General features: G+C 30.6%; 1 protein-coding gene and 4 long non-coding RNA genes across 6 annotated transcripts in view; 3 read left to right on the top strand and 2 right to left on the bottom strand.

Moving 5' to 3' along the window:
* LOC129947904 (division abnormally delayed protein) overlaps positions 1 to 13,659 on the top strand; it is a 371,073-nt gene that overhangs the window by 183,498 nt on the left and 173,916 nt on the right. The gene's annotated exons all lie outside the window — the stretch shown is intronic.
* LOC129947908 (uncharacterized) lies at positions 2,087 to 3,144 on the bottom strand. The gene is made up of 2 exons (XR_008781784.1): positions 2,466 to 3,144; positions 2,087 to 2,385 (listed from the first exon to the last, which is right to left on the bottom strand). It is a non-coding gene; the product is annotated as an uncharacterized LOC129947908 (long non-coding RNA).
* LOC129947905 (uncharacterized) lies at positions 4,446 to 5,533 on the top strand. Its single transcript, XR_008781780.1, has 2 exons — positions 4,446 to 5,163; positions 5,243 to 5,533. It is a non-coding gene; the product is annotated as an uncharacterized LOC129947905 (long non-coding RNA).
* Positions 7,380 to 8,069, bottom strand: LOC129947907 (uncharacterized). Its single transcript, XR_008781783.1, has 2 exons — positions 7,752 to 8,069; positions 7,380 to 7,671 (listed from the first exon to the last, which is right to left on the bottom strand). It is a non-coding gene; the product is annotated as an uncharacterized LOC129947907 (long non-coding RNA).
* Positions 11,041 to 11,964, top strand: LOC129947906 (uncharacterized). 2 transcript variants are annotated; one of them, XR_008781782.1, is made up of 3 exons: positions 11,372 to 11,386; positions 11,440 to 11,592; positions 11,673 to 11,964. It is a non-coding gene; the product is annotated as an uncharacterized LOC129947906 (long non-coding RNA). The 2 variants fall into 2 exon arrangements; XR_008781781.1 differs by having other exon boundaries at positions 11,041 to 11,592.

The following is a 13,659-nucleotide window of genomic DNA, read 5'->3' as shown; positions in this document are numbered from 1 at the left end:
CAAAATGTACATCCAGAATAGACTAGGTCCTAGCAAGCCGTGGCAGTCATTTGACAGAAATCATATTTAAATTATAATGCCAGAAGATTGTCCATGAAATAAAGTACATTTTTTGTAATTAAAAAACAAATCTTTGTTTCACTCCTTTTTAAAGTTCTATGCCTACAAACAAAAAACCATTTAAACTAATTAAATCGAAATTACAGGCTTTCTTAGAAAGACAAATTACTAAGAGTTTAGAACTTGTGTTTTCTTGATCCTTATTTCGTATTTTCTTTTTTCGAATTTAAATCTCGAATCTCCATCAAACTCGTAGTGTTAAAAACTTGACATCAAGCTTGGAACACAAAGATATCAGAAGGTACGGGCTGAAAAATCAATCTGCATATTCGCCAAATAAGGAGCAGAAAAATAATACTAAGTTCCCCAACCATTATTTTTTTTTATAACTTGGTTGGTTTTAGAGAGTCACCGATACTTCGAGACTGTCGACTTTTTCAAGGTGGAGTCGTAAGTTGCAAAAATATTTATCCACTAAATACCGATTATAAACCTTAAGATGTGATGTTTCAATGTTGAAGTCAAATTGGGAGCACCAAAAACTTCAGAGTAAAGCCGGATTTTAAATTTCGATTGTGATGTTTCAAGCTTTACGTAACTGGAAAAATCATAGAAATCACTCAGGAAAATGCTTGTGTTCAGCTAAATTCTTAAGGTATAAATTGTGAATACCGATAACATAAAATCGTTGCACATGTTTATTGAGGAAGAGTATTTTACAAAGGGTTAATATAACTTCATAACACCGACGCTTGAGCCATTTCATCGCGTTCAGAAAGGAGATCAGATCTCAGATTTTCATTTCGGAAAGTTCTTCAAGATGGTTAAGGAATTTCCTTCCGAAAGTTTACATTCTGAATGAAAGATTTTTTTTTCAGATTTTAACTCCAGAACTCATAAAAACAGAAACTTGAAAATTCCAGGAAGTATTTTCAAAGTTCAGAACCTCAATAAATTTTAACACCATAAGTCAATACTAACACTCATTGATAACTCATCAATATTATAAAGCCCTTTCCAATATTGTAGAATCGTATTTAACTATGTTGATATGACTAAAGACTATTGAATGTCATATTCTTTAACATACCACTTTTCAAGAGGTGAATTTTATTTTAAGGAAACATTTCTTTTTACTTTTCCCTGAGTTTCAAACAGCAAAAAGCTTTACATTTTTTTCAAAAATTTAACTTTATTCAAAACTTAAATATTTTGCTCAGTAGTTTTGACGAAGTTTTAAAGTAATTCGAGGTGAAATTTGATTAAGGTTAAACTTGTAATAGCTTAATAGATCCTTTAATTTTTCTGCTGAAGATCATAAGAAAGCTCATTATTACTTTAAGATTGTCACTTTTGAATTACAAATCATCACCATCAGAGATAATCACTTTAGTTGCTAAAAGTATAAGTCGTCTATAAATCCAAAACTTACTCTTTTTTCCACATTAAACAAAATAGAACCGATAAACAATTTATGAAAGAACCAATACTCAATCGGGATCAAAATAAAACTATTCCACGATTTAACTTGTATAAGCTTTCAATAGAAAAACGAACGTTTTAAAAAGGGAGTGTTAACATTTTTAGGTAAACAATGTAATTTTTAGAATCACATTGATGTTTAATAACAATCATCTGAATCAATCTAAAGTTGATTTTTGCATATAAATGGAAACAATGACGTCGATGACGAATTTATTGAAAATAATGACTCAAAGTAAGAAATAATATTTTAAAATTATAAATAATAAGCAAAAATATATGAATATTCGCAAAGGCATTATATTTTTCTAAACAACCAGAAAACATTCGACTTGTTTTTACGGCAAAACAAGTTTCAAAAATTTAGATTTGAATAAAATCAATATTGCTGAAACCTTAAACAATTATTTTTGATTGACAACTTAATCAAGTTTGTAAGAACTTATTAATACTAAAAGTTCATTTGAAACTTTCAATTAATTTATTTGATCTAAGTAAGTTTTAAAGTGAAACCAATAATAATTGTTAAGAAGAACCAAAACTATTTTAAGAATGCTGATAACTTAGATAAAATTTATTTTCTGTTCAAATCATTTGTTTATCCAATTTTATAACAAGAAACATTTTTGATTGCCAATTTTGATTGTTTGCAATCTTAAAAACATTTAAATTTTAATGACCTGTTAGTAAAACTGGCTTTTGAATATTTGTAGTAGTAACCACAGCTACAGGCCTAACTACTGTAGTAATGGCCGCGGGGGGTCTAGCTCCACCATAACTTGAAATAATGGGAAGACTTCCAGCACTAACGGCAACAATGAACAAGGCAAAAAAGATGAAGAACTAGAAACAAAAATATTAAAATTATTAACAATTGAAACAATTTTGAAATAAGAAATTAAGACGATTAAAAAACTTTATACCTTCATGTTGATTTTTTAGGTGATTGTTGATTGTTTAACAAAAATCGACTGATGACATTATCAAATAATCTTTCTCCTTTTATACAAAAATGGTATGAATACAAAATTATTAATTTATGAATGTAGAATGAAGAAATGTTTTGAAAACTGGAATTCGATATAATTTTAACGATCTACATATGCCTTTGATTTCAAGTACATATAACTGTGATAAGTTTTATTAACCTTTTAATACTTAATCTTGTTTGCACATTCAAATTGTTTATCGAATTAATTTATCGACTTAAAATAAATTTGGTTCAACAAATTTAAATATCAGCTGCTGTCAAGAAAAACAAAAAAATAACAGTGGCTGTTTTTTTTTATAATAGCAATTTAAAAAAAAATATATTTGTTAACTAAATTATTATACTGGAATTTTTTGTTTACAAATAACAATTGTAGCCCAAGAAATCACAAAGCTGAAATTTAATGGGGAGCTTCATTTTGTAAGTCACTAAAATTTTCTAGAAAGTCCTCTTACTTTGGACTGTAGCAAAAACTTTTTGGAGTATTGAAAATATAGTTTCTTACTTGCGAACCATATAATCACCATTGTTGAGTTCTTTTTTTGTATAATATGCGCTCCTTATTACTATTAATAAAGCATTCCACATTCGTGTAGTGCGACTAAAGAAAGAATCTCCATACTTAACAGTACGTCCGAAAATTGAACTCAAAAGTAAACTGAGGAGCATTTCTAGAACAAATTGTATTACGGTTGAATTGTTTGAGAGAAGAAATACAACTGGCTATTTTATAAAAGCATTGCTTATAAAAGAAGCGATAAAATATTGACAGACATGAAACCTTCAATTAGACAACGGGCAAATTTAATTTGTATCTTGAAATTTTGAATTCTGTATAAGAGAGACTTAAGAGAGTTATAGGAGCACGTGACCAGGTATGGCAATTGTACTGGAGCTTCAGATGAATAAAGGCTTTAAAAATTATAGCCAGATCACTTCTTGCATCGTCGGAGAAAAACTATGCACTTAGCAGAAATTTTAACGATATCAATTATGTGATAACTCCACAGCAAGTGGTTTGTAATGCACAATACTAGGACTGAAAGCTGTTCAGTCTCCTCACACTCATGGATAGTGGAATTGGGAAGGCTTACGCTTTTGCGACAGTAGACAACATTGAGTTTTTTTAAGGGATAGCCTGGACAAATGCTGTAGTTTTGCCATTGTTGTAGAACACCTCTTCAGAAAAATAGCGGGAATACTACCCGAGCCAGCGGATTTTTGAAAATCAAGATCTATAAGTACTCTAGCAACTGAAAGAGTTGTGCGAAAGAAGATTCGTCACATAGAATGGTCAACGCTTTCGAGTGCAGGAGGAGTCATGTCACTCATTGGCAGCTTCGAATAAACAGCAAACTGTGCCACATGTAAGCTGGCTGTATTAATCGAGCTTACAAAAGGAGTGTAGTAACCGTTGGACTGCCATGCCAGAGGTCTTGGGTTCGACTGCTACCTATGCCATCTAAAGTTTTTTCACGGGTGCTACCTCTTGGGAGAAATTGACAAGTTCTCCAAGAGTAATTCTTGTGATGAAAAGTGCTTTTTCAAATTTGCCGTTCGGATTCGCTTTAAAACTGTAGGTCCCTTCCATCCCTGACAACAGTACTTGCAATCAGGAGTAGTTGAGAGTTGCAGTCACTAGGGCCTAGTTCCCAACGGACTGTTGCGTCACCGAATTTATTTTTATTTCTACAAAAGGTGTGTTAATGAGAGCGAGAGATTTTCCTCAGTGAGTGAGTGAGTCATAGCCCATGCTTCTGCACCGTAAAGCAACACGGAGATGATAAAGGTTTTATATATTTAAGCATTACTACTCAATTGCTTTCCTCTTCCAAAAAAACACCAGGTAGCAAAATTAATTCTTGGTTTGATCTCAGCGCTGGTGTTGATTCCTGTGTTCATAGCAGATCCTTGGTAGACAAAGTTCTTAACTACCTTAAAGTTTTGTCTATAGATGTCGACGTTTGGACCGAGCTGTGCGTGGTGTTGTAGGTTCTTTCTTGACTAACAGCGTGTACTTTGTTTTGCTCTCATTGACCGCTGAACCCAATTTTGCTCACGAAAGTTCAAATGTAGCTCAAGAAAAATTCCAATATTGATGAAAATTTCTACAGACATTATGATGTTAAAATAAAACTTTAAAAAATGGGCAAATAAAAAGTTATTGAAGTTTTTTGAACTTATAGATTGTTTAAAAAAAAGTCTAAAACAAAAGCTAGACAATGTTTCCAAGAAAAGAACAATAAAGAAGTTGTCTCCGAAAAACGAAATTTTTCTACAACAATTCGACAATTTCGTATTACAATATTTTGTTATGGGTCTGCTTATTTACATTTTAAGTTAGCAAAAATATATAAAAATTTATCAACAGCAACGACAATTTTTAATCAACTTTTACAATTTTAAATAAAATTGACAATTGCATGATTCGCAAAGCTGTTAGGCATTAAGCTTTAAAGATCATTAAATTATATCCCAATCCAGTTTAGAAACATTTCTTCATGTTTCATTCTTCAATTAATAATTTTGTATTCATACAATTTTTGTATAAAAGGAGAAAGATTATTTGATAATGTCATCAGTCGATTTTTGTTAAACAATCAACAATCACCTAAAACATCAACATGAAGGTATAAAGTTTTTTAATTGTTTTAATTTATTATTTTAAAATTATTTCAATTGTTAATAATTTTAATATTTTTTTTCTAGTTCTTCATCTTTTTTGCCTTGTTCATTGTTGCCGTTAGTGCTGGAAGTCTTCCCATTATTGCCAGTTCAAGTTATGGTGCAGCTAGACCAGCCCTTATTACTACATCAGTAGTTAGGCCTGTAGCTGTGGTTTCTAAAACTGTCAATATTGCCCCAGTTGGAGTTAAACTTCTTTAAAATTTAAGTTTTTTTTAAAATTGCAAATGAAAAAAATTGACGAGCAAAAATTGTACTTATAACAATATTAGAACAAAAATAAATGTATTTTAAGTTATCAGCATTCTAAACAAAGTATATTTTGATTATTAAAGAAAAGGATAACTAAAGCGTAAACTTGATGACCTTTACTATAAAGACACATAATTATCTGTTGTTAAGACAAACAACTTATATTTGTGTGGCTAAGAACTCGGAACTCCCTTTATAGGAACATCGCATACCATCCAAAATTGATGAATCAGGATTATTGAATTTAATTCTTACGATTGTCTACCAGTTATTTGTATCCTGTCGCTTTAAGTCCACAAAATATAAGACATTCCTTTTTTATAGAAACACCCTCACATACTAAAAAACCGTCTTCCAAAACTAAGCTTAGACTATGGAAGTTGAGTTCATTCGTTTTTCTGCTGGTTTAATTGTCAATCCCTAGTTCAAAAATTACAAAACATTTGTTTTTTTATAGCAATTTTAAAGTGAGTTTTGAACGACTCACTTTAAAATATTAGAAGAGATTGCAAACGTTTTTCCATCGACTTCCTTTAGTTGTTAAGTTTTCAAAGTTCAAAAGTTATTCAAGTTTTTATTTTTATAGATCTTTCCAAAAAAAAAAGAGAATCAACAAATTTTTTAAAAACTCGATTTCATGGTAATCGTTTCTCTAACGAAAAGTTTATTCGTGCCCAAGAAAAAGAAGTTCTTCTTGTAGTGTTCCTAATAACCTTTAAAACGAGCCCTGTATCGGATAAAGTATTGTTAAGTTTGCAAAGTCGAATTAAACACATTTTTTTAAAGATATTATGGATTGGGGTTAAGTTAAATACAAAACCGAAAGTTAAAATGTTCTCAAAAACGGTCCAATATATTTTTATGAAACTAATTTTATCCTCGATTCTTTCAATATAGAAACATATATTTTGATATTGCTCAGGAATTTTCTTGATTTTCTCGATAACTTATAAAACGGTTTAAATAATTTGTTTTCGTGAACAACTTCTAACTTTTTCTATAAACAATTATTTTCTCAAAAAAGTGCCAACATTTTTTTACGAAAGTTAAATTAAATTAAAATTTCAGAAGTATTGTTAAGTACAGAGATTGTTTCTTTAGCCGCACCCTCTTATTGCAATGTGCAGACATTCAAAACCAAAGTGCATCGGTTTCTCCTTTCTAATCCTATCGTCCTTTCTTATTTGCTCGCACTGTGTTTAATCATTATAAGGGTATTTATAACCCCTTTAGTCCGCGAACAATATCAAATAAGTGTATATTATAATAATTATTAATTTTTTTTCAAAAAATTGAGGTATTTGATATATAAGAAAATAATTTTCAAAAACTGCTGCATCGATTTTCGAAAAGGGTTTACATTTGTTAATACAAACTATATTTTTAAATCTATACTATTACACAAAAGAGTTTATTTGTTTGTTAGTTTGAATGCTTTAATGTCAAGAACTTCTGATCCGAATTGAAGATTTTGTTCAATGTGAAATAGCCCATTTATTATGGCAAAGAATAATACGAGTAGAGTACCACTTAAAAATTATTCTAAAACATGGACTATTTTCCCTTTTGAATGCTTAAACTGCTTTAAAGTTGGCTCACGATAACCCTTTTTATGCTAACCTCATTTGTTCTAAATTGAAGCATGCGACTTACGCCGGCCGCCGCAGCGGGAGGGCAGCTAGTGTTAAAATAAAGTAACTATTGTTTCTCACTGAAAATTTCGAATAAAAGGTAATGCTCCAATAAATAAGTCCAAAAACAGCATTCAAAAATGATAGATTAATCAAAGATAATATGAACTATTCTAGTACAGTTGGTCTAGTTTTAGACGTAACTTCATAAGCATAACCATTGTTCCATAAAGCTTTACTTATATTTTTATTTAATATTGAAAAAAAATAAAAAACTATTTTTAGAATGCTGATAACTTAAAATACATTTATTTTTGTTCTAATATTGTTATAAGTACAATTTTTGCTGGTCAATTTTTTTCATTTGCAGTTTTAAAAAGACTTAAATTTTAAATTTTAAAGAAGTTTAACTCCAACTGGGGCAACATTGACAGTTTTAACCACAGCTACAGGCCTTACTACTGATGTAGTAATAAGGGCTGGTCTAGCTGCACCATAACTTGAACTGGCAATAATGGGAAGACTTCCAGCACTAACGGCAACAATGAACAAGGCAAAAAAGATGAAGAACTAGAAACAAAAATATTAAAATTATTAACAATTGAAACAATTTTGAAATAAGAAATTAAGACGATTAAAAAACTTTATACCTTCATGTTGATGTTTTAAGTGATTGTTGATTGTTTAACAAAAATCGACTGATGACATTATCAAATAATCTTTCTCCTTTTATACAAAATCTTTATGCATACAAAATTATTATTTGAAGAATGAAGAATCATTTCTAAACTGGATTTGGATATAATTTTACGATCTTTGAATGAAGCTTAATGCAGAACACTTCGCTTGTTATGATGCTGTCAATTTGGAAATCACCATCTTTTGACATTTGACAATTTAAAAAAACTTCTTCATTACTGAAAATGAATAGTTCAAATGCACAAAGAAATTGGTGAACATTTTTTAAGTTTAAGTTCGCAGTTTTGCAAGAAAAGTTTTCTGGCCTGATTCCTGGAAGAGGTCATCATAAGTTGCCATGTGATTTAACAACTTTATAATTCTTTCTTTTAGGCTTGTTGAACCATAAGTTCTATTCTAGTACTTCACCATCGATGTATGATCCTAAAGATAGAATTTGTAAAGTTACTTAAAGAGGCATAGACAAGTTCTTGAAATGGAAATGGTCCTATAACCGTATCGGACCGTGTAATTTGCTGACTTTCTCTTTTACAGAGAAATAAGCATGCATCAATTGGGCCTCTGTTACTCAACAACGTGGACAATTTTGCAGAAGGATTTAGGTGTGACGCCTTTCAAAATGCAGCTGGTGCAAGAATTAAAGCCGAATGACATACTGCAACGTAAAATATTTGGTGAATTTACTCTTGGAAAGTTGGCCAAAGATCCACTTTTTACCGAAAAATTGTGTTCAGCGACGAAGCTAATTTTTGTCTCAATTGGTACGTAAATAAGCAGAATTGTCGATTTTTGGAGTGAATATCAGCCAGAAGCATTGCAAGAGCTGCCAATCCAACCAAAAAAGTCACAGTTTCGTGCGGTTTATTGGCTGGTAGCACCATTGGATCGTACTTCATCAAAGATGATGCGAATCGTAACATCACTGTGAATAGTGAGCTCTACCGTGAGATGATATCCAACTTCTTTTTGCCCAAAGTGCAAGAGCTTGACTTGCATGACATGTGGTTTCAACAAGACGGTGCCACATGCCACACAACACTTGCAACAATGGACTTATTGAGAGGCGAGTTCGGTGAACATATTATTTCCAGTCGAATGGCCTTTAAATCGGGCGATTTAACGTCATTAGACTATCTTTTGTGGGGCTATGTTAAAGCTCTATACAGACAAGCCCGCTTCAATTTACGCATTGGAACACAACAGTGAAGCATTTATTCGTGAGATACCGGCCGAAATGTTGGAAAGAGCCTGCCAAAATTGGACTAAGTGGATGGACCATTTGCGGCGCAGTCAAGGCCAATATTTGCATGAAATATTCTTCAAATTTTAAATGATAAAGGCCGTTCTTACAGAATTGTATGTGTTTTTTTTTTTGAAAAACTTTTTTATAGCTTTAAAAAAATTACCCTTTATGTGAAGATTTTCTCGTGTTAAAGATGGCGCTATACTTATTTGTTGCAAAATACCAAACGAATATTATAGCTTATGTCTGTGTATTTTCGTACAATTAAAAAAGCTTAGTTTAATCAGCTTACAAGAATTAATCAGCTTACAAAAATAAAACTTTATTTATTTTATTAACTTCCCATAGAAAGTTATTGTAATAGGTCCGATTTGTCAAATTAAAAATTTTGACATTTCTCGACGTTACAAGGTCCCTAGAGTCGAAACAAAAGATTTTTAGAAAGATGTCTATGCGTGCGTTCTTGTCATGAAAAAGTGCTTTCTCAAACTAGCCGTTCGGATTCGGCCTTAAATTGTAGGTCCCTTCCATTCCTGCAACAGTACTCGCACACAGGAATGGTTGAGAGTTGTAAGTCACTAGGCCTGGTTCACAACGGACTGTTGCGCCACCCCATTTGATTTTTTGTCTATGCGTGCGTGTGTACGTACGTTCGCGACGTTTTTTGCGTTGTCCACAGCTCAAGAACCAGAAGAGATATCGGTTTCAAACAAATTTTGTTGTACAGATAATAAGGCAGAAAGGGCTCTCAAGAAAATTGTGTGGGTGGTTTTTTACGACTAAAATATGATTTCATCTCCAAACCAATTTTGTGTATTGAAGAATAATGTTTTTGACATCTGATAAAATTTTGAAAAAAATCGAATTGACAGTTTTTTTCCAAAAATTAAAAACCGGAAAAAATTAACAAAAGTTGGTAAAAAATGATTTTCGACGCAAATATCTTTTCAAAAATTTGAGATAATAGTTTCTTATTAATTTTTACTTATAAAAAATATTGTTTTCAACACTAGGACAAAGTTTGAGAAAAATCAAATTGACAGTTTTTTAACAAAAAATAAAAACTTAAAAAAAAAATGTATAAAAGTTGGTAAAAAGTGATTTTCGACTCAAATAGCTTTTCAAAAATTGAAAATATTTGCTTCAAACTTATTTTATTTCACAGAAAATATTGTTTTTGATATTCAGTAATTTTTATATAAAAATCCAACAATCCGTTTTTTTCATAAAAAAACAAGGCAAGTCGACAGACGGGATGAGAAGTTATCAGTGTGGGTCGCATTACAGTTTCTTTTTTATATTTAGTTTTTTAATTGTAAAAAATAATAGAAAAACCTGCAGGGAACTCAAATATCAATTTAAGGCTAACCAACTTTGAAAACAAAAATGAGAAATAAGCTTGAATATGTATCTTTTTTCTGATGTAATTTGTCAGTTTTCGCCAAAAAGGTTTATAGGAATATACAAACGATTGGAAACATGCGTTAAGTGTAAAGATTATATAAAAAATAACAGAGTAAATCTAAAGCTTTTAAATAATGCATAGTGTTAGTGTATGTTGGACACAACTCTACGAATACATCCAAAGAGCCTCAAGGACATATCAAAAGTACCAAGGCCTGTAGTGATTCTTCTCTATATGTTAGATTTGCTATTCATATAAATGTCTACTGTACAACGAATTGATTTGCCAGAAGTTGTAACCATTTGAAGAAAAAATTCTATTGACAATTCCAAAATAAAATTGGTTTCATTTTTCGAATATTTCGAAAGAAAACGGTTCGAACTTAGATTATAACATACTTTTGAAGTTTCAAAGTTACCAATGGGAAATTATCACTAGAGTTTGCTTCGTTTTCAAAAAATATTTTTAGAGAATTGAATCTTAAAAAGATGATAATATTGATACCATTTGAACATCCTTGAAACATGCAAATATTTATTAAGAACTCCAACACTTGGACTTTTTTTTCTAGATAAAAAAGGTTATTTGAAAAGTGCATTCACCCTACAAAAATTATCTCATCATCCATTTAACGGTTTTCTATTGCATTTCAAATTAAAACCTTAATTTAATCATTTTTCGAACAAAACAATATCAACAAGAACACAACTGGTTTTTTAAGTTTATCAGAGAAAAGTTATTATTATTGCAACAAATTTTTGGCAGCTCAGTTTTAATTTTTCTGATGCAATATTTTGTTTGCAACTAATAAGAAATGCATAATATTAGTAATTGTTAAAAAAAAAAAAAAAACAAAGTATAAATTATCAAGCTTGTCATCTAGGTATAATTCCATTGGTAAGGTTAATAAAACTTATCTTCATCCCAGTTTTTGTCAGGTACTTGATTATTAAAGGCAAATGTAGATCGTTAAAATTATATCCCAATCCAGTTTTTTGAAAAGATTTCTGCATTCTGCATTCTAAAAAAACAACAATTTTTGTATGCTTACATTTTTTTGTATAAAAGGAGAAAGATTATTTGATAATGTCATCAGTCGATTTTTGTTAAACAATCAACAATCACCTAAAACATCAACATGAAGGTATAAAGTTTTTTAATTGTTTTAATTTCTTATTTTAAAGTTATTTCAATTGTTAATAATTTAAATATTTTCATTTCTAGTTCTTCATCTTTTTTGCCTTGTTCATTGTTGCCGTTAGTGCTGGAAGTCTTCCCATTATTGCCAGTTCAAGTTATGGTGCAGCTAGACCAGCCCTTATTACTACATCAGTAGTTAGGCCTGTAGCTGTGGTTAAAACTGTCAATGTTGCCCCAGTTGGAGTTAAACTTCTTTAAAATTTAAAATTTAAGTCCTTTTAAAATTGGAAATGAAAAAAATTGACCAGCAAAAATTGTACTTATAACAATATTAGAAAAAAAATAAATGTATTTTAAGTTATCAGCATTCTAAAAACGGTTTTTTATTTTATTTTTTCAATATTAAATCAAAACATAAATAAAGCTTTACGGACCTTGAGTTATCAAGTAAGTTCTCAAAACTAGACCATTATGTACATAACTTTTTTAAAAATTACATTTTTGTATGCTATTTTTGAACTTCAAACTATTAGTCTTCATTCAGAATAGAAAGTCATAAACACTACTAGAAAAACAATTAAATTTTGGATCAGAAATTTTTAAAACAAAATTAATCGCCCGAAAAGTCGTAAGTAATTGTTTCTGTATGTTAAGAGTCTGTTCAAAAATAATACCCCAATATTTTAAGTTTTGCTTTAAAAACAAAAATGTGATTAATATTTGTAAATTTATATAAAATGTTTGAATTTTCTTTTCGAAATATTTTGGTATGCAGTTGTTTAGTTTAGTATTCAAAGTTTGTTAAAAAATAATGGCCCATTCTTAAGATATCGAATTTTGATATTTTTTGAAAAAATACAACACAAATTAGACAGGAAATGTATTAAAAACCTAATAACCTTCCAATAGAGGTACCCTACTATGAAACCAATTTCAGAAGAAAAAAGTATATGTAAAGAAAACTTCATAAAAATCTTACGAAACGTTTTTGAAAAAATTCAAATTTTCGATTTTTGATCAAAATATTTTTAAGGCGACTACTTTTATTTTTGGTCTTCAAAAATGAAAAGAAATTTCAATTTTGGACACAATTGACTTAATTTCGAGTTCAAATATTTTTTAAAATGCTATATTTTTCATCTAGTTTCTGTATGTGGCAATAAAAAAAAGTCTAAGCGATAAGATCTTCTCTTGCAAAACTGCGAAGCTGGGAATTTGTAACATTCAAATGTTAATCAATTCAGAACTAAATATTTGCAATTCGTTTTTGAAGCATATGTTGCTGTATTTTTAGTTATTTAGTAGTTCTTACTTTACAAATCTTAAAATATGACAATTTTAAAACTGACAGCTGTTCAAAATGCAATCTTTTATTTTACTTTAGTTTCTTAAAAAATAAATTAAATAAGTTGGATATGAGTCTTCAATAAAAGGTTTTATCTTTATTTGAGAGCACCCTACCAATGATATAATGTGTGAAGTATAACACCTTTTGCATGGCCGTCGCAGCTTAACTTGGTGGTACGTATTCAAAAGGTCTATTGTTTCATGACTTTGAAGTTATCGATTCTAATGAATTTGGGGGCCGTGTGTTTATGCAGCTTATTCGCGTAGGCTTGTGACCTGAGAAAGCCCCCAAGATAAAAAGTCTGAAGAAGATGTCAAATCTCACGATCTTGTTGGTCAATTCACATCGGCTCGGCGTGAGGTAGCCATGCAGTAAAACCTGGCCACCTTCATTTTCGAAGAAGTACGACCCTATGACGCTTTACTTTATTTGGAAGTATTAGGACCTCGTGAATCTATCGTGGTTTGCTTATGAACTTAACCGCATTCACCCAAAGATGGGCTTATTCGCTAAAGAAGAAGAACTTCCAACTCCTCCAAAATCCAATTAGCGAACACATTACGGTGCGTATGGTGGCTTGTTTTCAGCTCCTGCGTCAGTTCGATTTTATACTAGTAAAGGCCCGAATCTCAACGCAAAATTCGACATGTTGTTTTTGAGCGACGCAAAATTGAATACCTTAGATTCTGCTCCACACTTTCACGAACAGGGTTGATGTTTTTG

This window comes from Eupeodes corollae, chromosome 2, assembly GCF_945859685.1.
Source record: "Eupeodes corollae chromosome 2, idEupCoro1.1, whole genome shotgun sequence".
Classification (NCBI taxonomy): Eukaryota; Metazoa; Arthropoda; class Insecta; order Diptera; family Syrphidae; genus Eupeodes; species Eupeodes corollae.
Note: the sequence above shows the minus strand (reverse complement) of the source record. Positions and strands in the feature narration are given on the sequence as shown.